Raw genomic sequence first — 24,819 nt, 5'->3', positions numbered from 1 at the left:
GGGAGTTGGTGGCGGCGGCTGGTGCGCAAAAAATTTTCAATGCCACATAGTGTTGCATGTATAGTTGTGAACGGCACTAGACGTGTGTACAAATACAATAAGCAGCCCTTAGATGAGGCTCATCTGCTTTTAGATATATAATGCGTATGTATGAATATAACGCAGCTGGCGTCCAGTAGGTAGGCAGGCAAGTTCTGGCTTTGGCAAGTTGCGCACATGTGGAATTATTATGTGCGCATATGAAAATCTGTGCTGGTTAGCAGTTTTTCGTTTATGGAGTGCTTTGCTTCCGTTAAGCCAAATAAATAATAAATATAAAAGTTTCTCACAGTTTTCGCTTGTGAATTGTTTTTGTGGTGATGCGCAGGTATGCGCACATGTCGTTAATGGCGTTGCAAGTACAAAATTGAATTATGTGGCAAGTTCGTTTATAAAGCGTTGGTATTCTTTTGTGTAATCTCATGCGTCAGCTCAACTGCTATACAACCCAACGCCAAAAAGGTGGTGGTGACTCTTTCATTGCATGTTAGCTTGGCATCCTAACTGGTGTTCAACCCTCTGCTTGTATGATTTGAATTGAAGGTTGTGATTTTGCAAGGTGCGAAACTTGTTGTGGCACGTTGTTTTTTGTTTCTATTGTAGTATATTGCAATGTATGTATGTGTGCTGACAGTTATTTTTATGCGTGTTTTGCGCAATTCAAAAAATCACTGAACAACTTTTTATTTTTGTTGAATGGTGGCAGATGTTTTGTGTTGGCGATTAAGTAATTTGTTTTACTTCAAACGAGTTCATTTAGTTATGGATCATTGAGTGTTTCCACGGTTTTCTTGTGTAAGTATGCATGTTTGTATTTTTGATATGTTAGGATTAATGCCAAGCTATTTGCCATTTTATGAGGGCTATGTGTACTTATTAGTGACATAATTGACTTAGATTGATGAAATAAAAGTAAACGTGATGCAATCATAGTTTCGATGGAAGTAAGAGGTAAACACTTCTTAAAACTTAGTCAGATAGATCAAAGTTAGTGCAGAACAACGTTTGCCGGGTCTGCTAGAACTTTATATAATGTGTATGACTTGCTGATAGGATTTAATTTGCATACGAGTTTCCAACTACTTATCTCCCATTCTAATGTTGACAGTTCTGTTTGGAGTGACTTTGCTGGGAAAAAAATTTGTTAATAGAATAGCAAGTCAAAAAATTTACCAAGTACATTTGAGAGAGCTAAGTGTCGTATGAATTGAAAAGTCTATAAGAGCCATAAATATTAATGCCCCAAAGCAGCTATCTAAACATAAACCAATCAAAATATCAACTGAAACGCCACATAAAAGATAAAACTTGAAAAAGCGGCAAAAAGCTAAAGATATAAATTGCATCACCTGAAGAAATATTTTAATCATCGTGACATATTTGATTTGATATAAAAAACTACATTCTCAAAGGCGATGGCATTAAACAATTTAAATTTGAGGGAAGTATACAGACCTTTGGGGACAATCAATCCATTTTCGAGTGTATAAGTGAAAATGAAGTGCACATTTTCGAAAGCATTTGACATTTAAAAAACAGTAAAATCTTTCAACAGCAATAAATTTATGCTGCCGAAAAATACTGAGTGGCATAGAAAATTCAATTAGTTTGTAAATAAAAAATAACATTGGAATTTATGCTGGGCGCATAGTGCAGAGAGAAAGGTGGCGCGTGCACAGGTTCCCCACGAAAAATGCGACTACTTGACACTTTTGACACTTCATAGCAGATGTTGCAGAGAAAACAGAAGAAGAAGATGTGAATGCATGTGTGGATATGCAACTTGACATATGCACTTAAAAAAGCCATATATTCGAGTATAATATTTTTGAAACGAAGTATTGTAAATATTGGACCAGCAACTTTAACTTTTATACACAAAACTTGATAATATTTTAGTCAATTATTTGCACAGAGTTTTACAATGAAATTTGTAGTCAAATGTCAGCCGCATCCAACCTTTGTACATTTTTTTTCTAGACTTCCGTTAAAGTTCCAGTCTTATCGAATTTGTGGACTCGCCGTGGTCTCTTATAACGAAGCTAAAATGAAATGAATTGTTGAAATACTTTAAGGCTAACGTCATTGTTGGTGTTAGGTTAGATTGAACTGGCCGGTTCATGAGGACCTCACATAGACTGAATGAGTCCGTAGGGTTACCAGAAGTTTACTTAACGACAAAACTGAAAAACCTGATGAAAAACCAGGACCTATGTCATAAAATAACCCCGTTCTCTTGGAAAATACTAGAAGCCCTCTAGGATATTCCACTAGCTGCTTGTAGGTCTGACAGCTGTTGGTGTAAATTGGAAATAATATATCAACTTAGCCCTGCCCCGTTTTAGAGTTGATAGGACTCTGGCGATCAAAAATTTGTACCCCTAAATTTGATGACAGAAACATACCTGCGAAAAAAGAGCTCTTAAAGTGACGATACTCTTCTAATGGCGCGTTAACATCGAAACGTTTTTGAGGCTGTTCTACCTATTTCGTCAATCAGAAAGTGAGCACTCCAATATACGATCATCGGTTGCTGAACCAAATATAAGTGGCCGTTTTTGTTAAATGAAGATAATAACCCCACAACTGTCAGCCCGAAAAGCACTTCGTACCACCGCCGAGGAAAAAATCGGTTACCGGTAACCACAAAAAAGAACTGGTGCGATGAAGCATGCCGCGTTATGATCGAAAGAAAAGGCTCTGTCCTCAAGGCTACGTTAAAACCGAATGCAACAATATGAGTGTGCACACGCTACCGCTTGTTGAAAAGGGAAGCGAGGCGACTTTACGGAAAGAAAAAAAGCAGTGTCAGAAAGGCGTAAATAAGAGCGCTTAAACTGCTAACAAATAGGAATAATGACCGAAAATTTAACTTAAATGTCCGGGGACAGACAAAAAGTTTAAGGCCTGGTGCAAACGATAACGGCGACCTAGCTACCGATGTTCAGAGGGTGCTTCATTTAAGGAGATATCACTTCTCTGTGCTCCTAAAAGGGTAAAGAGGTGAAACGCTCACGGAAAATGTTGAACCCGAGCCCACAATCGATGATTATGGAATTATTATTCAAAGGGTGCATGCCCGATGATAAGTCTATAAGTGTTACTCAAGCGGGTTAGGGGGCTTAGAATATACCCGCGGTAGGTATGCCTGTGGTAAAAGATGACTAAAATACCTAATTGATTCAAGGGGTTGCCAGCGCAATATATAGCTTCTCAAACCAAATTTTCACCCTCACCTAAGTAAGGCGAATCCTGTTTCTTTAACAGCCGAGGCTCCGGCGATCTCGAGTTCCTCATGGATCTAGGAGGTGGGAGGGCGTTATGGCCTGGAAGGTTTCATATGGACATGCCAAATCGTTCCCGAGATGGTCGAGCTAGTACCTTAACCTTCCTATACTCGCGCCAATTATTGTAACATTTGTACCCGCGCACGGTCTCACAGACCGATAGTTCATACCCCCCACAATATATTTTTTTACATACTTTTTTTTTTAAATACTATAATTATTTTAAAATTTAGGGCATAATAAAACAAAATATTGTGAATAGTACTTCATTTATTAATTATTTTACAGAATTTCAGTCTATCACAAATCAGTCTTAAAACTTGAGATATTTTTCTTAAGTAATAGGAAAACAAAAATTAAATCGGAACTTCATCTCAAAAGGAAAATAAACTTTTTAATAACATTAAAATACATATCAAAGTATTGTAACGAATTTGCTTGCAAATCCTCTTATTTGCAATCCTCTGCTAAGTTCGAATCACTAAACTGTTGAATAAATAACTCCAATTTGTAATAATGCAAAATGGCCTTTATTAAAGTACTTCACAATAACAAACTGTGCAACGAATAGCTTGCTTAATAACCACACTGATTGATAGCTCAATGAAACTCTACTATTCAAAATAACACTGCTATTGCTCGCTAGATATCGTCTTAATCAAACTGCTTGACAACTCAAATCAAACTGAATTACTTCTTACTCGCTTGCCCCGCTTTTATAGTTTACGCTGCATACTTCTAGGCTCTTCGATTTCCAGAACTTACTAGTTGTTTCGGCTACAAAATCGCCAGCCACAACTACGTGCACAAATTATTGCTCTCTCTTGTGACAACTCAGATAAGATATATGCATGTGTTTGTGCATTGCCGCTCCGCTGCTCGTATACGTACATATGTGTAGACGCAATTATTTATTCGTTTATGTAGATAAATAAAGATTGAATTATTGATGTGAATGTTTGTAGTTTACAGTCTCTCGCGCGCACATAGGCATATAAGTAAATGCATCTGTGTGTGACATCTCTCTGGGCTGCCTTATATATGTGTATACTTGATTTAATTATTAACGTAAATACTGCTTGGCATGGCCTTAGCATCGCCTTAGTGATGGAATAATTTAGTGATGCTAATATCCGTGACACTGCCCTCCACCTAAGTCTGATCGTCCCGATCAGACAAATCTCTCGATCTAAACGTTGCTAGCCTTTCCAAATGGACCACCTTCATTTTGGTTCGTGGTTTACCGATGGTCTGAATGCGGTACACTACATCGTTGATCCGTTTTACAACTTTGTATGGGCCTTCCCAATTACACTGCAATTTCAGGGACAAACCTTATTTACGTTGTGGTTTGTATAACAGCACCAAATCTCCTTCCTGAAAACCTTCTGAATTAATTGCTTTATCATATCTGGCTTTCATCTTGTCACTCATAATCTTTGTTCGTTGCCTTATCAGATCATGTATTTCTCTTAGCTCTTCTTCCAAATCACTGGTGGATTTCCTGACATTTCTCTCCGCATTGGCATCTATCCCAAACTTCAAATCAGCTGGCAGTCTAAGGTCATTGCCAAAAATTACTTTTGCAGGGGTTTGGCCCGTTGTCTCATGCACTGCTGATCGGTAAGCCATCAAGAATAATGGTATGCGGGTATCCCATTATTTATGGTACTTGTCCACTCCTTTCCTTAAGTGCTCCTCCAATGTTCTATTGAATCGTTCTACCATACCATCGGATTGAGGATGCCATGCAGTTGTCCGTGTTTTTCGAATGCCCAATGACTTACACATTTCCTGGAACACAGCTGATTCGAAATTCCTGCCTTGGTCAGAATGTAACTCCATTGGTACACCATACCTTGCAACCCAATTGTTTATAAACACTTCTGCTACCGTTTCCGCTTCTTGATTTGGGATTGGGTATACCTCTGGCCATTTGCTGAAATAATCCATAACTACCAGTACATATTTGTTTCCGCCGTTGCTAGTAGGAAATGAACCGGCGACATCCATAGCGATCCTTTCAAATGGCGCACTTGAGTTATATTGCTTCATCTGGCCATGACTTCGTGTTCTGGGCCCTTTTGCTCTACTGCAAACCTCGCAGTTCGCAATCCACTCAGTGACCGACTGACGGCAACCAACCCAATAGAATCTCTGTTTAATCTTCTCGAGCGTCTTCGTGATTCCAAGATGACCTCCGCTTGGACCATTATGCAGCTCGCTGAGCACATCAGGAATCCTCTTTCTGGGAACAACTATCAGTTTATTCTTGTATTTACCATCCTCACTCTCCCATACTCGATGAAGGCAACCGGATATCAATTCTAAACTGTTCCACTGTGCCCAATATGACTTCGCAATGGGACTCTCTGCTGACATCTCTTCTCTGTTTGGTCTTTCATTTCGTTCGAGCCCTTGTATAACACGTGACATATCTGCATCTTCTAGCTGGCACTTTCTTAGCTGTTCCTTGTCCCATTCATCTGTACATGTTATAGTCATTAGCCGGACATCTATAATGTCTTCTTTAGCTTCGGATTTTGAAGAGTGCTTGCATTCCAAACTACATGGTCTTCGTGAAATTGCATCGGCATTTCCATGGGTACTACCTTTTCGATGCTCAATGGAAAAGTCATAGCTTTGTAGTCGCTCGATCCACCGTGCCAATTGTCCTTCCGGATTGCGGAACTGCAGTTGCCATTTTAAAGCTGCGTGATCTGTCCTGACACGGAATCGCTGACCGTAAAGGTATTTGTGAAAATATTTAACGCACTCTACCAATGCCAACAGCTCTCTCCGCGTAACGCAGTAGTTCCTCTCTGGTTTTCCAATCGAACGGCTGTAATATGCAACTACCTTCTCCTGTCCATCGACCAGTTGTGATAAAACGCCTCCTATAGCATATCCACTCGCATCTGTATCTAGAATAAATGTTGCTCCTGGAATCGGATATGCTAACATTGGGGCAGTGCACAAACGCTCCTTTAATGTTTGGAAAGCCACTTCTTGCTCCTTCTTCCATTCAAAAGCTTTATTTTTTCTTGTAAGCTCATGGAGGCTATGGGCTACGCTGGAAAAATGTTGTACAAATCGGCGGTAATATGTGCACAGCCCAAGGAAACTTTTTAATTCATGTAGGTTCTGTGGTCTTGGCCAATCCTTTACAGCCTCTATCTTTTCGTTCGCAGTGCAGATGCCCTCTGTCGTTACCTTGTGACCCAAATAATTTACTTCCTTTTTAAACAGCGCACACTTTTTGGGACTTAACTTCAGACCAGCGCCAGCTATTCTTTGGAAAACTTCCTCCAAGTTCTTAAGATGTTCATCGAAATTCTTGCCCAATACGATGATGTCGTCCAGGTACACCAAGCATGTTTTCCAATGTAGTCCTTTCAATACCTGATCCATGAGTCTCTCGAAAGTAGCTGGTGCATTACATAGTCCAAAGGGCATTACTGTAAATTGCCAAAGACCATCTCCGACGCTGAAGGCTGTTTTCTCTTTGTCTTCCTCCTTTACCTCCACTTGCCAGTAGCCGCTTTTCAAGTCCAGTGTGGAAAACCATTTCGTACCAGAGAGCGAGTCCAGAGTGTCGTCAATTCTTGGCAATGGGTAGCTATCCTTTTTCGTAACGTCATTCAACTTCCGGTAGTCCACGCAAAACCTCATTTTTCCATCCTTCTTCTTTACAAGTACTACCGGTGAGCTCCAGGGACTAGCTGATGGTTCGATGACGCCGCTGTCGCTCATTTCTTGTATAATTTGACTCACAACTTGCCGCTTCGCCAGTGGAACACTACGTGGAGCTTGACGGATCGGCCTCGCATCTCCAGTGTCAATTTGATGTTTCACAACGTTGGTGCGGCCTGGTTTAGAACCATCCTGGTCAAATATGTTCGCGTACTTTAGGAGCAGTTGTTTTGCCTTACTCTGATATGCTTCCTCTAGCCCCTGCGTCCATGCCGTGATGTCATTTGAAAGATTAGTATTACTAGCTGAAACGTGTTCCTGGAGCTGTTCACAGTTAATAACTACTTCAGCTTCTTGGCATCTTCCCAAAATAGCTCCTTTAGTCAGTTTGAGTGGTGAATTGAACTCATTGAGTACTCTTACCGGAACACGTCCATCTTGTTTTGTCATAGCCAGGGTTTTTCCTACAAGTATGTTCAGTGCTGATTTGTTTTCTGCTTCGACAACCCACAATTTGTTTGTCCCACAATCTCCATCAACCTTTGCCCAGATGACTGCTTTGGATTTTGGTGGTATTCGCTGACTCTCTTCCACCAGCACTCGTTTACTGCTGTAGCCTCTCTCGTAGCCGAAATTAAGTGGTACATCCATGTTCTTATATCGCGTCGTCTTGCTTTGCATGTCGATCTTGATGCCCTGGTCGATTAAGAAGTCCACTCCAATTATGATTTCATCAACAATCTCTGCCACTATAAAATTGTGTACTACCGTGACGTTCCCAATTGCGACTTCACATGATACTTCTCCTAGAACCGTGCTGTCTTCTCCAGTGGCTGTACGCAATCTTGCTCCATGCAATGGTGTTATCTTCTTGTTGACTAAATCCGCTCGAATGATGGAATGAGATGCACCCGTATCTACAGTCAGTAAACGTTCCTTTCCATCCACATGTCCTCCGATAGTAAGATTGTTTGACCTTCTTCCAATTTGTGAGATAGAGATTATGGGGCATTCAATTGAGGGAGCCAGCAGTCGCCCCTTGCGGCTGACTCGCTTTAGTTTAACAATTGAGTGGACTTGGAGATTTGCTCATCTCCTTCAGCTCTGCGTTTACGGCCACCCACATTGTTGGAGCTATTGGGACCGGTGCTGCAATATCGTGCAATATGACCTGGGTTGCCGCACTTGAAACATTTAATAACTCCGGCATTTTTCTGTTGTGATCCCTTCAGTGCTTCCAAAATTGTGTCTACCCATTCTGGCCTTTCTACTTCTACACGATGAGCCTTATATGCTGGTTTACTTAATAGGGAGGCAGTTTCCTGGGTCAATGCATGTGATACCGTTTCAGAAAATGTCAGTTTTTCACGGGTGCGTCCGCATTTGCGAGATGAGCCAACCCTTCAACATCTGAAGCAAACTCCTGCAATGTCTCATTTGCTTTTTGGTAGCGGTTTTGCAACTCAATTTGGAATATCTGTTTTCTATGCTCGCTTCCATAACGTCGTTCTACAGCAGCCATCAATGCTTCATAATTGTTCCGCTCTCCTTCGGGAATCGTCTGTAGGATTTCCGCTGCTGGCCCCTTCAATGCCACGAACAGTGCAGCAACTTTATCTTCCACATTCCAGTTGTTAACTGCTGCGGTCTTCTCAAACTGTAGCTTGAAGACCTGGAAAGGAAGAGAACCGTCAAAAGATGGAGTTTTTACCGTCGTATTGCTCGCTGAAGCAGTCGGCCGATTAAGTTGCAATTCCTGTATACGACCTCTCAATGCATCCACCTCTGCCTCGAATTTTTCTTCAAACTGCGTTATTTTCTCGTCCATACGCGCTTCGAGTTTTGATGATATACGCGCCTCTTGCTCTTTCAGTTGTGTTTCCATCTTTGATGTAATCTGTGTCGACATTTCTGAAATAAGTGTCTCATGTGTTTCCAGCTGGGATGCCATATATGTCTTCTGCTCTTCCAATTGTGATGTTATACGGGTTTCCTGCGATTCCAGTTGGGATATCATATACGTCTTCTGTTCTTCCATCTTCGATGTTATTCGTGTCTCTTGGGATTCCATCTGTGATGACATATACGTTTTCTGTTCCTCCAGTTGTGATGACATGTTGGTGGATATTTGTGATGACATTTCTGTTATACGTGCCTCTTGCGCTTCCATCTTAGATGTTACTGTCGATGTCTGAGCAGTTATTGCAGCCAATATCATGCTCAAGTCTGTGCTGGTAATTGTCTGTGATGATTCGTTTTTCTCTTCAATTTTTGTTGTCTCCTCGCCATCAAGATGAAAGACATACTCTTCCACATCAATTCCTTCTAATTCCATTGCCTCTCGTAGTCGTGCCTGAAGTTCGAGTTTAATGCCAGTTGTATTTAATCCACGGTTCTCCAACTCATTCTTCAGTTGCGGGATCTTCAATTCACTTAACTTTGCCATGTCCTTGTTGTCCTCTGGAATTTATTCAACAATTCCTCTTCTGACACCAATTGTAACGAATTTGCTTGCAAATCCTCTTACTTGCAATCTTCTGCTAAGTTCGAATCACTAAACTGTTGAATAAATAACTCCAATTTGTGATAACGCAAAATGGCCTTTATTAAAGTACTTCACAATAACAAACTGTGCAACGAATAGCTTGCTTAATAACCACACTGATTGATAGCTCAATGAAACTCTACTATTCAAAATAACACTGCTATTGCTCGCTAGATATCATCTTAATCAAACTGCTTGACAACTCAAACCAAACTGAAATACTTCTTACTCGCTTGCCCCGCTTGTATAGTTTACGCTGCATACTTCTAGGCTCTTCGATTTCCAGAACTTACTAGTTGTTTCGGCTACAAAATCGCCAGCCACAACTACGTGCACAAATTATTGCTCTCTCTTGTGAAAACTCAGATAAGATATATGCATGTGTTTGTGCATTGCCTCTCCGCTGCTCGTATACGTACATATGTGTAGACGCAATTATTTATTCGTTTATGTAGATACATAAAGATTGAATTATTTATGTGAATGTTTGTAGTTTACAGTCTCTCGCGCGCACATAGGCATATAAGTAAATGCATCTGTGTGTGACATCTCTCTGGGCTGCCTTATATATGTGTATACTTGATTTAATTATTAACGTAACTACTGCTTGGCATGGCCTTAGCATCGCCTTAGTGATGGGATAATTTAGTGATGCTAATATCCGTGACAGTATATATTTATCTATGTTTGGCTCAGTTTTGAGCCTCACCATAACAATCAGGGCATACTCGCGTCGGTCTCACTTACCGATTGGCGCCAAATGCTACAACACGTACGCTTCGCACGAACGCACAGCGTGCACTAAAACCAAGTAAGCCACAAATCCGACATCTAGCATATAGATCGGCTTCTCCAGATTTTCGTGCATAAAAATAATTACGAAAATGTGTTTCGTCGGTCTCAGAGACCAATGCGCGAGTATAGGAAGGTTAATGGCGCATGTTACTGAAACGTACCGGATCTGTATCCCGCAAAGGACCATCAACATCGATAACACTCTATAAGAACTTCGGGGAGTGTCCTTATCGCTAAAACATTGACAACAACAACTAAAAGTACTCTTTGCGCAGTCCATAAGAAGGAGATCCTGCAAAGTGCGCCAACTATCGCGCAGTCAGCCTTCCAAGTATCGTATATAAGGTCATTATCTCTCCGTCGATATTAAAGCCGCCTTCGGCAGTACGAACGGATTTGTCTATATGCCGCTTAGTCTGCATTTTTTCCCCTGCAGAACGTATACGGCTGTGAAAATGACATTGAGCACCACCATTTGCTCTGCCACAATTGGGAAGGACTTCTCCGAGTCGTTCGGAACTAGACGAGGTTTCAAACAGGGTGACTCCTATCCTACGGTTTCTTTGATTTGATGCAGGAGAAAATCATTCTTCTTAGCTGCAGAAGCTAATCGGTCTGGAAAAATATCCATAAAAGTGTCAATTACTGGCGTATGGCGACAACATTGATATAATCGGCCTTAACATCCGCCGTAAGTTCGGCTTATACCAAACTGGAAAAAGAAGTAGAAGAGTGAAAGATGTATGGGCCTCTACGCGTCGGTGACGGCAAGTACCGAAGGAGATTTAATCATACGCTGAACGAGCCTTACGCAGACACCAACTTAGTCCAGCGAATTTAAGATGATGCTCCGGCTCAAAAAGTATTGTTATCGTAACCCAACTATGGAAGAGCCAATACAGTAAGTAAGTATGTGGATTCATGGACATTTTACTAAATGAAATATGCAAAAACCTCATGAAGTTCAAACAGTTATAGTTGCATAAATTTGGAGGACAATAGTTGATATTAAAAAAAACAAATAAGGAAGGTTAAGTTCGGGTGTAACCGAACATTACATACTCAGTTGAGAGCTATGGTGACAACATAAGGGAAAATAACCATGTAGGAAAATGAACCGAGAGAAACTCTGGAATGTGCTTGTATGACATGTGTATCAAATGAAAGGCACTAAAGAGTATTTTATGAGGGAGTGGGCCATACTTCTATAGGTTGACGCCATTTAGGGATATAGCCATAAAGGTGGATCAGGGTTGACTCTAGAATGCGTTTGTACGATATGGGTATCAAATGAAAGGTGTTAATGGGTATTTTAAAAGGGAGTAATCCTTAGTTCCATAGGTGGACGCCGTTTCGAGATATCGCCATAAAGGTGGACCAGGGGTGATTCTAGAATGTGTTTGTACGATATGGGTATCAAAAGAAAGGTGTTAATGAGTATTTTAAAAGGGAGTAATCCTTAGTTCCATAGCTGGACGCCGTTTCGAGATATCGCCATAAAGGTGGACCAGGGGTGACTCTAGAATTCGTTTGTACAATATGGGTATCAAAATAAAGGTGTTAATGAGTATTTTAAAAGGGAGTAATCCTTAGTTCCATAGGTGGACGCCGTTTCGAGATATCGCCATAAAGGTGGACCAGGGGTGACTCTAGAATTTGTTTGTACAATATGGGTATCAAAATAAAGGTGTTAATGAGTATTTTAAAAGGGAGTAACCCTTAGCTCCATAGGTGGACGCCGTTTCGAGATATCGCCATAAAGGTGGACCAGGGGTGACCCTGGAATTTGTTTGTACAATATGGGCATCAAACGAAAGGTGTTAATAAGTATTTTAAAAGGGAGTAATCCATAGTCACATAGGTGGACGCCGTTTCGAAATATCGCCATAAAGGTGGACCAGGGGTGATTCTAGAATGTGTTTGTACGATATGGGTATCAAAAGAAAGGTGTTAATGAGTATTTTAAAAGGGAGTAATCCTTAGTTCCATAGGTGGACGCCGTTTCGGGATATCGCCATAAAGGTGGACCAGGGGTGACTCTAGAATTCGTTTGTACAATATGGGTATCAAAATAAAGGTGTTAATGAGTATTTTAAAAGGGAGTAATCCTTAGTTCCATAGGTGGACGCCGTTTCGAGATATCGCCATAAAGGTGGACCAGGGGTGACTCTAGACTTTGTTAGTACGATATGGGTATCAAATGAAAGGTGTTAATGAGTATTTTAAAAGGGAGTAATCCTTAGTTCCATAGGTGGACGCCGTTTCGAGATATCGCCATAAAGGTGGACCAGGGGTGACTCTAGAATTCGTTTGTACAATATGGGTATCAAAAGAAAGGTGTTAATGAGTATTTTAAAAGGGAGTAATCCTTAGTTCCATAGGTGGACGCCGTTTCGAGATATCGCCATAAAGGTGGACCAGGGGTGACTCTAGACTTTGTTAGTACGATATGGGTATCAAATGAAAGGTGTTAATGAGTATTTTAAAAGGGAGTAATCCTTAGTTCCATAGGTGGACGCCGTTTCGAGATATCGCCATAAAGATGGACCAGGGGTGACTCTAGAATTCGTTTGTACAATATGGGTATCAAAAGAAAGGTGTTAATGAGTATTTTAAAAGGGAGTAATCCTTAGTTCCATAGGTGGACGCCGTTTCGAGATATCGCCATAAAGGTGGACCAGGGGTGACTCTAGACTTTGTTAGTACGATATGGGTATCAAATGAAAGGTGTTAATGAGTATTTTAAAAGGGAGTGGACCTTAGTTCTATAGGTGGACGCCGTTTCGAAATAGCGCCATAAAGGTGGACCAGGGGTGACTCTAGAATGTGTTTGTCCGATATGGGTATCAAATTAAAGGTATTAATGAGGGTTTTAAAAGGGAGTGGTGGTTGTTGTATAGGTGGTCGCATTTTCGAAATATCGCCATAAAGGTGGACCAGGGGTGACTCTAGAATTTGTTTGTACAATATGGGTATCAAAAGAAAGGTGTTAATGGGTATTTTAAAAGGGAGTCATCCTTAGTTCCATAGGTGGACGCCGTTTCGAGATATCGCCATAAAGGTGGGCCAGGGGTGACTCTAGAATTCGTTTGTGCAATATGGGTACCAAACGAAAGGAGTTAATGAGTATTTTAAAAGGGAGTGGGCCTTAGTTCTATAGGTGGACGCCTTTTCGAGATATCGCCATAAAGGTTTACCAGGGGTGACTCTAGAATGAGTTTGTACGATATGGGTATCAAATTAAAGGTATTAATGAGAGTTTTAAAAGGGGTGGTGGTAGTTGTATATGTGAAGGCGTTTTCCAGATATCGACCAAAATGTGGACCAGGGTGACCCAGAACATCATCTGTTGGATACCGCTAATTTGTTTATATATGTAATACCTGTCAAGATTTTAAGGGTTTTTTATTTCGCCCTGCAGAACTTTTTCATTTTCTTCTACTTAATATGGTAGGTGTCACAACCATTTTATAAAGTTTATTCTAAAGTTATATTTCGCTTCAATAAAACAATCCAATTACCTTACCAGGTTTCATCCCTTTTTTCGTATTTGGTATAGAATTATGGCATTTTTTCATTTTTCGTAATTTTCGATATCGAAAAAGTGGGCGTGGTCTTAGTCGGATTTCGTTCATTTTTCATACCAAGATAAAGTGAGTTCAAGTAAGCACGTGAACTAAGTTCATTAAAGATATGTCGATTTTTGCTCAAGTTATCGTGTTAACGGCCATGCGGAAGGACAGACGGACGACTGTGTATAAAAACTGGGCGTGGCATCAACCGATTTCACAGAATAGAGTTAACGTCATAAAATCTATGCCCCTACCAAATTTCAAAGGGATTGGTTAATTTTTGTTCGACTTATGGCGTTAAAAGTATCCTAGACCAATTAAATGAAAAAGGGCGGAGCCAAGCCCATTTTGAAATTTTCTTTTATTTTTGTATTTTGTTGCACTATATCATTACTGGAGTTGAATGCTGACATAATTTACTTATATACTGTAAAGATATTAAATTTTTTGTTAAAATTTTACTGTAAAAATTTTTTTTTTAAAGAGTGGGCGTGGTCCTTATCCGATTTTGCTAATTTTTATTAAGAATACATATAGTAATAGGAGTACCGTTCCTGCCAAATTTCATCATGATATCTTCAACGACTGCCAAATTACAGCTTGCAAAAATTTTAAACTACCTTCTTTTAAAAGTGGGCGGTGCCACGCCCATTGTTCAAAATTTTACTAATTTTCTATTCTGCGTCATAAGTTCAACTCATCTACCAAGTTTCGTCGCTTTATCTGTCTTTTGTAATGAATTATCGCAATTTTTCGGTTTTTCGAAATTTTCGATATCGTCGTTATAGCCCGATATCGTTCATTTAAATAGCGATCTGAGATGAGTGCTCAGGAACCCACATACCAAATTTCATCAAGATACCTCAAAATTTACTCAAGTTATCGTGTTAACGGACGGACGGACGGACGGACGGACATGGCTCAATCAAAAATTTTTTCGATCCTGATTATTTTGATATATGGAAGTCTATATCTATCTCGATTCCTTTATATATGTACAACCAACCGTTATCCAATCAAACTTAATATACTCTGTGAGCTCTGCTCAACTGAGTATAAAAATCGGCTGATAAGCCTCTTGCCAAGCACTATGAAGGGTTTCTTCAATTTATTAACCAGGCCTCACGGTGCGAAAACAAGCCCTCGAGTGCTACTTCGATCTAAGTAGGCAATTTTTATCGACGAAAGTACTGTATAAGATAATAATCATGAGTTATTATTTTTATATCATGAAGGCCAGCATGAAAAAGGAAGTATTCAACAGAAGAGTTCTTCAGAAAATTTAAGGTCCTCTACCAAAACAGACAATTTATAGATGAGATTTATTCACATACGTGTGAGCGTAATGCAGTCAGGCCCAGACAGAAATCATATCGACATCCCAGTTTGGCACCAGGTGAAAGCAGATACTCAGAGGCACACTTTTTAAACGGTTTTATTTAGCTTGACTTGACAGGGCGGCACGAAATGTTACCATAACCTGATTAAGGTTCAGCTGGTCCTACTTATGACTATCAATAGAAATTTTACGCGTCCAACGCTTTTATTTAATTGTCTGATCAAGGCCCAACATTGATGAGTTGCGTGATGACTAGTACCTTGGGCCTACCTAATTATTTTCTAGCCTTTAGTATTATTATTACTTAATGTAAGTATTGTTCTCAATAAAACCGTTTAACTAAAATTTTTTTTAAATTATTTTATTCACACACAAGAAGTTATGTGTCCGCGTCAGGTACAGTCAGCGCTAAAGCCAAGCTCAAGTAGAAAGAAAAGATTAAAAGTAAAAAAAATTTTTAAATCCAGAAACTTTAAAGCTAGCAACAGATTAAAGAAAGCGACAAGCGATATAAAAAACAACTCATAAGAAAATATTTGTTTTGCTTATTTTTGCTTAACGTAAGTAAGATTAATGGCACGGTGACGAGTATTCAATTAATCTTATGCTGTAGACACCTTATTTAGAAATACATACAAATATACGTGCGTTCGATCCCCCTACAAAATAATGGCTGCAATACTGCAATAGACACTTGAAGAGGCTGCCACCATGCTTGAGTGCCTCAATGACAACTAAACAATCTGCATTGATGCACCCTCCAGCCTGTCCGGCATAATTCTACCTGCTCACTGCCTCACTTAAGCTTACGTGTCATGTGCTAAATAAACTTAGATATAAAGACCCCATCCCCAACTAGCAAAAACGTATGCTGAGTGTCTTTGTAGTCAACCACCTACAAAAAATTGGAAACAAGTCAAACAAACGCCAGCACCACAACAATGCAAATAAGCAAACAAACATTAAAACATTAGAAACAAAAACAACTACAACAACAATAGCAATGTGACATGAAAGTCGAAGGTGCAACTGATGGACAACTTCAATTCTTCATTGCGCTTGGTGCATGTAGCTAGTTAGTGTTGCATGCAACAAAGCTTGCACTACTCCACATCATTAACAACGAACCGAACTCAACACTCCCTTTTCGAAATGTTTTGATTTTCATTTGTTTGTCTATCGATCTGTTCATGATCATTAAAACATTTGCCCATGAACGTGACAAAACTTCAAAACAACAAACGACAGCAACCAAAATATGTAACATCAACTTAAACCAAAACAATAATAACAAATACAACAAGTTGCCAATGTAGCGGCAAGAGGCTGGAATGACGGCAGGCAAGTAAAGCAATTTTTAAATTAGCTGCGAATGGGAATGAGACGAAATGTTTGGCGTGGCGTCATTGTGCTTGATGTAAGAAGCTTGCACTTTGTACGTATTAAGGTACCTCAAGTTGTTGTTATTTCTACTTTAAAAGTTGTATTTTTATACCAAAAGTTTTTTTGTGGGATCCACCGCACACCCCAACGACAGCCGTGAAAGCAGCAATGCCAGCAATCCATTTCGCATAAATCAAGTAAATGATTTTCTAATATAATTTAAATTACTGAGTTAAAAAAAAAATAAATGTACGGCGCGATAACCTCCGAAGAGATCTAAGGCCGAGCTTCTCTTCCAATTTGCGTCGTGCTCCTCTTGATTTTTCCCTACAAATTGGCCGGACGGGACCTACATGTTTTATGCCGACTCCGAACGGCATCTGCAAGGCAGATGAGTTTTCACTGAGAGCTTTTCATTGCAGAAATACAATCGGAGCGCTTGCCAGACACTGCCGAGGGGCGACCCCGCTTAGAAAAATTTTCTTCTAATTGAAAAATCTTATTTCTAAAATTTTGATGTTGCTTTGCCCGGGAGTTGAACCCAGGGCATACGGTGTGATAGGCGGAGCATGCTACCATCACACCACGGTGGCCACCAATATTGAGTTGGGGTGTGAATAAATGGGCAACGTGTTTTGACGCAGTGGTTTCCAAACTTTTTTTTGTTTAAATAGCGCGTTATAGCATCGTGGTGATAATTTTTTTCGTAAAAATTGGGGAGACCTACGTGCGAGATTTCATGCCGATTCCGAACGACACATACAAGGCAGGTGATGTTATCCTAAAAAGTTTGCATGCAGGAATTCCGAAACTAGAGGCAACACTGTTTTAAAAAATTTCTTTTAAGTATTTTGATGTTGTTTTGCATCTGCCCTGAACTTGGGACCTTCAGTATGAATGTGAGCATGCAACCTCCATATTATACTGCGTATCAGTGAACTGTGCAAGAATATCCAGTGTATAGCGAGGATTTTTTTAATCAACATGGGATCTAGGAGCCTGCAGAGTAAAGTAGAAAAGAAATATAGTTTCTCTTTAAGAAGGAAAAAAGGAAAAGCTGACTGCAGGGATCTTCGACTACAGTCTAAATAGGCGCAACTAAAAATCTGCCTCAAAGTATGCGAGCTCTTGTCAAACAACAAATAAAGCCATTTTGCAGAGCACCAGGTAGCCCAGTTCAAAAGTTAAAATTTAAGAGTTCAACATGAGGGTAGCATCTTTACTAGAAAATAATATGCCATTACTTTTTTTATTTATTTACTTAATTATTTATTTATTTATTTATATATTAGTCTACAATTTAAAAATTCATACAGACTAAAATGTCCAATTTACTTAAAATATGTAGTATAAAATAAATAAAAAATGAATGTAAGGCGCGATAACCTCCGAAAGGATCTAAGGCCGAGCTTCTCTTCCAATTTGCGTCGTGCTCCTCTTCATTTTCCCTACAAATTGGCCGGACGGGACCTACATGTTTTATGCCGACTCCGAACGGCATCTGCAAGGTAGATGAGTTTTCACTGAGAGCTTTTCATGGCAGAAATATACCCGGAGCGCTTGCCAAACACTGCCGAGGGGCGACCCCGCTTAGAAAAATTTTCTTCTTATTTAAAAACCTTATTTCTAAAATTTTGATGTTGCTTTGCCCGGGGTGCGAACCCAGGGCATACGGTGTGGAAGGCGGAGCACGCTACCATCACACCACGGTGGCCGCGATATAAATAACATATTTATTCTACAAATTTATAAGAAGCATAGATTGTTGTGCATCAATTCTTATACGTTTGCCCAAGCAGGCAGCTCTCGTGAGTATCTCTTAAGGACGAGAATTGCTTAGAAAGGAGCTGTGTGCACATTAGGGAGCCGACGTGAAGCGCTCATAGAGGAGCCAACGCGAAATGCTCATGAGGGAGCTGTGAGATGTAATGTATGTTGTAGATGACGCAGTGACCAGTACGTTTTTGTAATGCATTTATTAGGCATATGATCTTATCACACTTTTATGTGTTTTGATTTGCGTGTGCTGGAATAGATAAGCTTTTCTAATTTAGATTAAATAGTATACTTTTCTTTATTAAGAAAGGCAAGTCTGAAATATCGAAATTGATGTAGTGCTTGTTGAAATCCAGACACAAACAACGAAAAGCTTCGTGCATTTCAAAATTAGATCTGCATGTACTCAGAATGAGTGATTGAAAATATCTTGATAGCCTAATAAGGACATTAATCTTTATCTCACTAAGTAAAAAAGGGCTATTCACAATCCCTCCCAATAATTTCACCATGAACAATACATCCAACGTTTCCCTGCGGCTCTCAAGGAAAGGAAGGTTAATAAGCTTCAACCGGCTATTACAGGATGGAAGATTCCTTGTAGGAAAAGATAAGTAACTTAACGCAAAAAGCAGGAACTGTTTTTGAACCGATTCCAGCTTTTCACGATAAATCTTATACCGTGGGTTCCAAACAATTAACGTGTATTCTAGTATCGGTCGAACTAAGGCAGTAAAGAGTGCTTTTGTGATGTAAGGGTCCATATATTCTTTTGATATGATTTTCTAGTAAAACTTATGACTTTGCATTTGTTATGTTGAGGGCCATTTCATTGGCCTTGCACCATTGAACTAAGCTATCCAAATCGTTCTGAAGAAGTAGTCTGTCTCCAGGGCTTTGAATGGGTCTAAAGAATTTTAAATCATCGGCGTACATTAAAATTTTGGAGCTAACTAACATACCTGGAAGATCATTGATAAATAATAAAAACAATAGCGGCCCAAGATGGCTTCCTTGAGGTACGCCAGATGTAACTTTGATGAATTGCGATGAGGCGTCTTTAAAGCTCACTTTTTGCTTCCTTCCAGTTAAGTAAGTGGAGATCCATCCTAGAAACGTCGATGAAAACCCCATACAGTCAAGTTTGTTAATAAGAATTGTATGAGAAACTTTATCAGAAGCCTTGCTAAAGTGTGTGTAAATTACATCTGTTTGAAGGTTATTTCTAAAGTTTCTAGAGACTTGCGTTGTGAACTTAAGCAAATTTGATTCGGTTGATTTACCTCTGCAGAATCCATGCTGAGACGGGTGGATTATTGGATATAGTGACTGAGCTAACTGTTTTGTAACAATGCGTTAGAAAAGCTTCGGTATGTCACTAAGTTTTGCAATTCTTCTATAGTTTGCTATGCAAGATTTACTGCCACTTTTGTACAGTGGTATTATAAAAGATTCTTGCCAGAAACTAGGAAATATTCCTTGTTTTAGAGAGTCGTTAAATATATCAGTTAAAGACTGATAAGGAAATTCAGCGCAACTTTTCGGAACAACAGTGGGAATCTTATGAGGACCACTAGAATAAGAAGTCTTCAGCTTTTCTAACTTTAAAAATACATCTGTAGCAGATATTAATGGAACTCGTACACAGTCAAGCATTGGTAACCTAGGTGGAGGTCTGGTCTGAAGCCGACTCGCAGTAGTTTGATTTAAAGAAATCAGCATACATATCAGAAATTATGACGTCATCACTTGAAATCATGTTGTCAAATTTCATGACAGAAGAAAAATCAGTGGTCTTACGCTTGGAGTTAACAAAACCGTAGAACGACTTCGGGTTGGAAGAAAGATGAAGCTTTAGCTTTTCTAAGTAGTTCTTGTAGCATATCTTGCTCAGAAAATTAGATTTGTGACGTAAAATAGAATAACCCCTATAGTCACTTGACAAGCCAGATTTCTTATATCGCTTAAACCAGCGAGTTTTTTATATTTTTTTAGTAGTTCAATTCTCTAGTGCACCAGGCAGTTTTAAATGGTGCTCTAGGGCGAGAAGTTTGAGGAACGCAAGTATGAAAAATGCGGTGTAACACATTAGTGAAATGCAGTACGCTTTCTTCAATATCTCCGTCATATTGAGGCCTTGTCCTTCAGCATTTCGAAGTCGGATTTTCTAAATAAAAAGCGAACAGAAACAAATCGTTTTGATTGGGAACAACATGTTTTAGTTGTCGGGATGTTTCAACAATAATCTCCAATGGTGAGTGATACGCGTCCTCGGGCAATACTAATGGGTCATATCGAAACAAAGGCTTAGAAACGTCACTAACATATACGAGATCCAAGCATTTACCAAATTTATTTAAAACACTATTTACTTGATAAAGCCCCATATCCGCAAGGTCGTTTAAAAACTAATTGAAGATGTCTCTATATGAACAGGGAATCAATAAACGGTCAATTATATTCCAGGTTACACATGACAAATTGAAATCACCTAACACTATGACCAAGTCAGAAGCATTAACTAAAGAAGACACTGACCTTATAGCTGATGAATATATGCAATATATCTGTAGATCAGATTGCGGAGGGATGTAGTTTACAGTAATATAAGTATGACAGGATAAGTGTTTAACTCGAACACAAAGAAATTCGGTTTTATCGGCTTCAGGGATCAGAATTTCTTGCGCGGAAAAGCTGGCATCAACAGCAATCAAAACTCCTACACCAACTTTGTTCAGACGATCATTTTTAAAAACTTCGAAACTAATACTCAAGATTTCAGAGCTAAACACGTGAGGCTTAAGCCAGGTTTCAGTGAAAACCAACACCTTGTAGGCGAGGTCGTGGCTATTAAGGAACAGGTCAGTAAGTTTTGTGTTTAATCCTCTTACATTTTAATAGTACAAGGTAGTGCTAAAATCACAAACTAGTTTTTTGAAGCTGGAGCAGAACTTTGATGAATTCGTACAGTTTTCCGAGGTTGTTCCCGAACAAATTCCCGAATGAGTGCGCCATTCGGCCAAAAATGTTTATCTAAAATCGTTACAAAACTTTCCCAAGAGACATCAATTTTAAAAGATGATATACTTTTTTCTTCTTTGAAAACATTGCAATAAGGACATACATTTTGTATGTCGGCGTTGATACGGGATAGGTAAGAGTTTAACTTGTTACAGCACCCAGATCGAAGTTGAGCTAGAGTGACGCATTTCCATAGGGATAGCTCGTTCCTCTTCTGTGAGTTCTGGGTATTTTTCTTTAAGAACTGGATTCGCCGGCCAATTCCTGGCAAAGAGGTCCGAGGCCTGTTTGTGGATATCACTGAGGACCTGCTTGTGCTTTTTTACTTTTTACGGCTGTATTCTCAGGTGCCGTCTTTCTTCGTTATGCTTACGAAGATGACCCCTTAAGCCCCTGGTTAAGGTGTGGCCTTATCAATCAGATGTCTATTGGGATGCACAGGTTTTTGGGCATTCAACAGAAGCGGTTTGTTCAGCATTTCATTTCTCCCCTTATGGGGATTACTCTCGCCTCATTGTGTAGGTGGTGTTCTGGGTACATAAGAAGACGGCCCGTAGCGGGTGTAAGACAGTCGATAGCGTAATGCTATCGACGTGGATGTCCAATGCGGTCGACATTTGTCGTATCCATGTGGTAAATAAGGTCACCGGTGATTTGGTCGGTGACAATGTCAGGTTTCGCGAGGCAAAAAACTGGAGGGATGAAGTAATCATGAAATTCGATAAATATACGTCGACAAAACTTCCATAACAAACCGATAACTCGTCAATATTGAACTGATGACATACCGATTACAAATCGGTAACTCGTCGATGTAAAATCTATAACATGCCAATAACTGTTTGGTAAAAAATCAGCAGCACTCCAAAGACTAATTCATAACATTTCGATAAACAAATTTATAGTTTTTTTATAACAAATAGTTGACATTTTGAATAGGGGGACCATTTGGGGTTGATTCTGGATAAGTAAGAGTTCAACCTAAAACAGTATCCAGATCGAAAATAAGCTAGAACGACGCGGGTCTCCCTGGTGAAGTTACTTTCCTCAACTGCGTGCACAGGGTACTTGGCTTTGAGAACGTAGCTCACCGTAGTTTGCCTAGTAATCCCACGACTTTTTGTTGATATCCCTGAGGGCTTTTTCGGGTTCCTGTTCTTCATAAGGCTAACTGTTTAAGTACCGGATTTCTTCGTAGTGCTTACGCAGATTGCTTCTTAAATTCCTGGGAGGCGAAACCTCTAGGAAAAATTTCTGGATATTCAGAAAAAACTGTTGCTTCAGCATTTCATTTTTCTATTTTATGGGTAGTGTTCTCACCTAATTGCGTATATGATTTTCTGAAGACCTAAAAACACATCCCCTCACAGATCTGAAGCCTTATACCCATTGTTTGGCGCCTTCTGCAACATTTAACAAAATCTTCAAGTTAATTACATTGGAAATGCTTAATATCCCAACGCTGCATTTTCATCACATACTCTTATATAGAGGATGAAAAGATAACAATTGAACTACTAAGAGCTCACTCAACACACGCACATGCCATTGTCACACACGCTACTCAAAATAGGCACACACAAAGCCCAGCGATAGTTGGAATAAAGCCGGAACAAGCAAACGCTGAGTGAAATTGGGGAGCACGATCCAAAAATATTGATCACCTGCTGTAATGTTATTTTATGGTTATTTGAATTGCTACGAAGAAAGCACTGCCAGTCGGAATCACCCAAATGGTGCAAAAGGGATGAGTTTTTAAGTGCTGGAAATAGTGGATAATGGCGACTAGATGAAAGTGAGGTGACAATAATGAGTAAATAAAGTTTTATAAAACCTATAAAATGATTCGCTTGTGATATATGCAACTTCACTAAGCATTCCTCATTTCTCTCAAGTGCACAATAAAAACATTCAAAATTAATTTGGCCACACTTCTGAGAAAAGAACAGTATTATAATTTTTGCTGCTCGACCTTATGGACGTTTTAGGCCCGTTTTGGATCACTGCCAATGCCGTCCTCTGCCGCTCTATTTCTTTTATGTTGCTGATACCATTGACATGACGTTCAATCATGCGCGCAAAATCATTGGGATGCACTCAATGTTGCATGGAATTGAATTACATAAATAAAAGTTTGATTATCATGCCACATGCTACATGCCACAAGCCACAAGTAAAGCTGATCAGATAGCGCATCTGCGCCACTGGCACACGCGGCAGAAGCCAAGCCGATTATTTGCATAACATATACTGGACGAATCTAGAAAAAAATATGTTCAGATCAAGGGAATGGGTTTAGTTTTTGTATGATTATTTCCTACAAAGCCATATGCCACATGCTGCATGCCGTATGCCGCATGCCACAAATACCCTAGATAGCAAAATTTAAATTATTTATATTCAAGTTACGGTTCGTTGCCGCTATAATTAACATTTTTGTCGTTTGCATATCGCATGCATGGAATTTTTAACCTTACCAAAATAAGCTGGAGAGGGAAAGGCTAAAATTTTGAGAAAAAAAAAAAAAAAAAAAATTGTGTGTTCGTTGTTGCTGCATCACCCACATGTGCATGCTCTACATCATATTTTATTACTTTTAAATTGAATCAATTTAGTGGCACAACTTACATATTCTAACAATAATAAAACTATTTCGTTTTGTCATAAAAATAGTTTTACTACAAAGTTTTAATTTAAGTTTACATGAAAGTCTTCCTGACAAATGTTCTCAGTTTTATGGTCATTAAGGGTGAACTCGTAAATTGTCATGTTTTGTCGTCAAATAAAAATTTCTTATTCGACTCAAATTAGGCCACTAACACCTCTGCAATCGATAAACCATAGCACATGGATCCGGGTAATCATTGGAAGCTAGTAAAATTGCCCGAAGTCACTGTAGCAAAGACATCACATACCGCGGGGTAAAGTACATTATATTGTAACGAATTTAGGGAAATTCCTCTTATTTGCAACCTTCTGCTAACGTTCGTATCGCTAAACTGTTGAATAAAATAACTCCAATATTCAATAATGCAAAATGACCTTTATTAAAGTACTTCACAGTACACTGATACTTCACAAACAATAGCTTGCTTAAATCAAACTGAATACTGATTACTCAGCTTTAACTCCTTTTATACTCTCTGATGTCTCGTGCGCATATTTTCTAGGCGTTTTTTCTTCTAGAAGTTACTACTTGTTTACCAGCTATAAACTACAGATGCGCGATTATAGCTTCTCGCATAGCCATATACGCATGTATATGTGAGTGATACTCCCACCGATGATTGCATACTTTTGTGAATAGCTCAGATATATGCATGCGTTCTCTCCGCTACGTTTCTCTCCACTGCTTGCACGTACATATGT

The sequence above is a fragment of the Eurosta solidaginis genome, chromosome 2 (genome assembly GCF_040869045.1).
Source record: "Eurosta solidaginis isolate ZX-2024a chromosome 2, ASM4086904v1, whole genome shotgun sequence".
Lineage (NCBI taxonomy): Eukaryota > Metazoa > Arthropoda > Insecta > Diptera > Tephritidae > Eurosta > Eurosta solidaginis.
Note: the sequence above shows the minus strand (reverse complement) of the source record.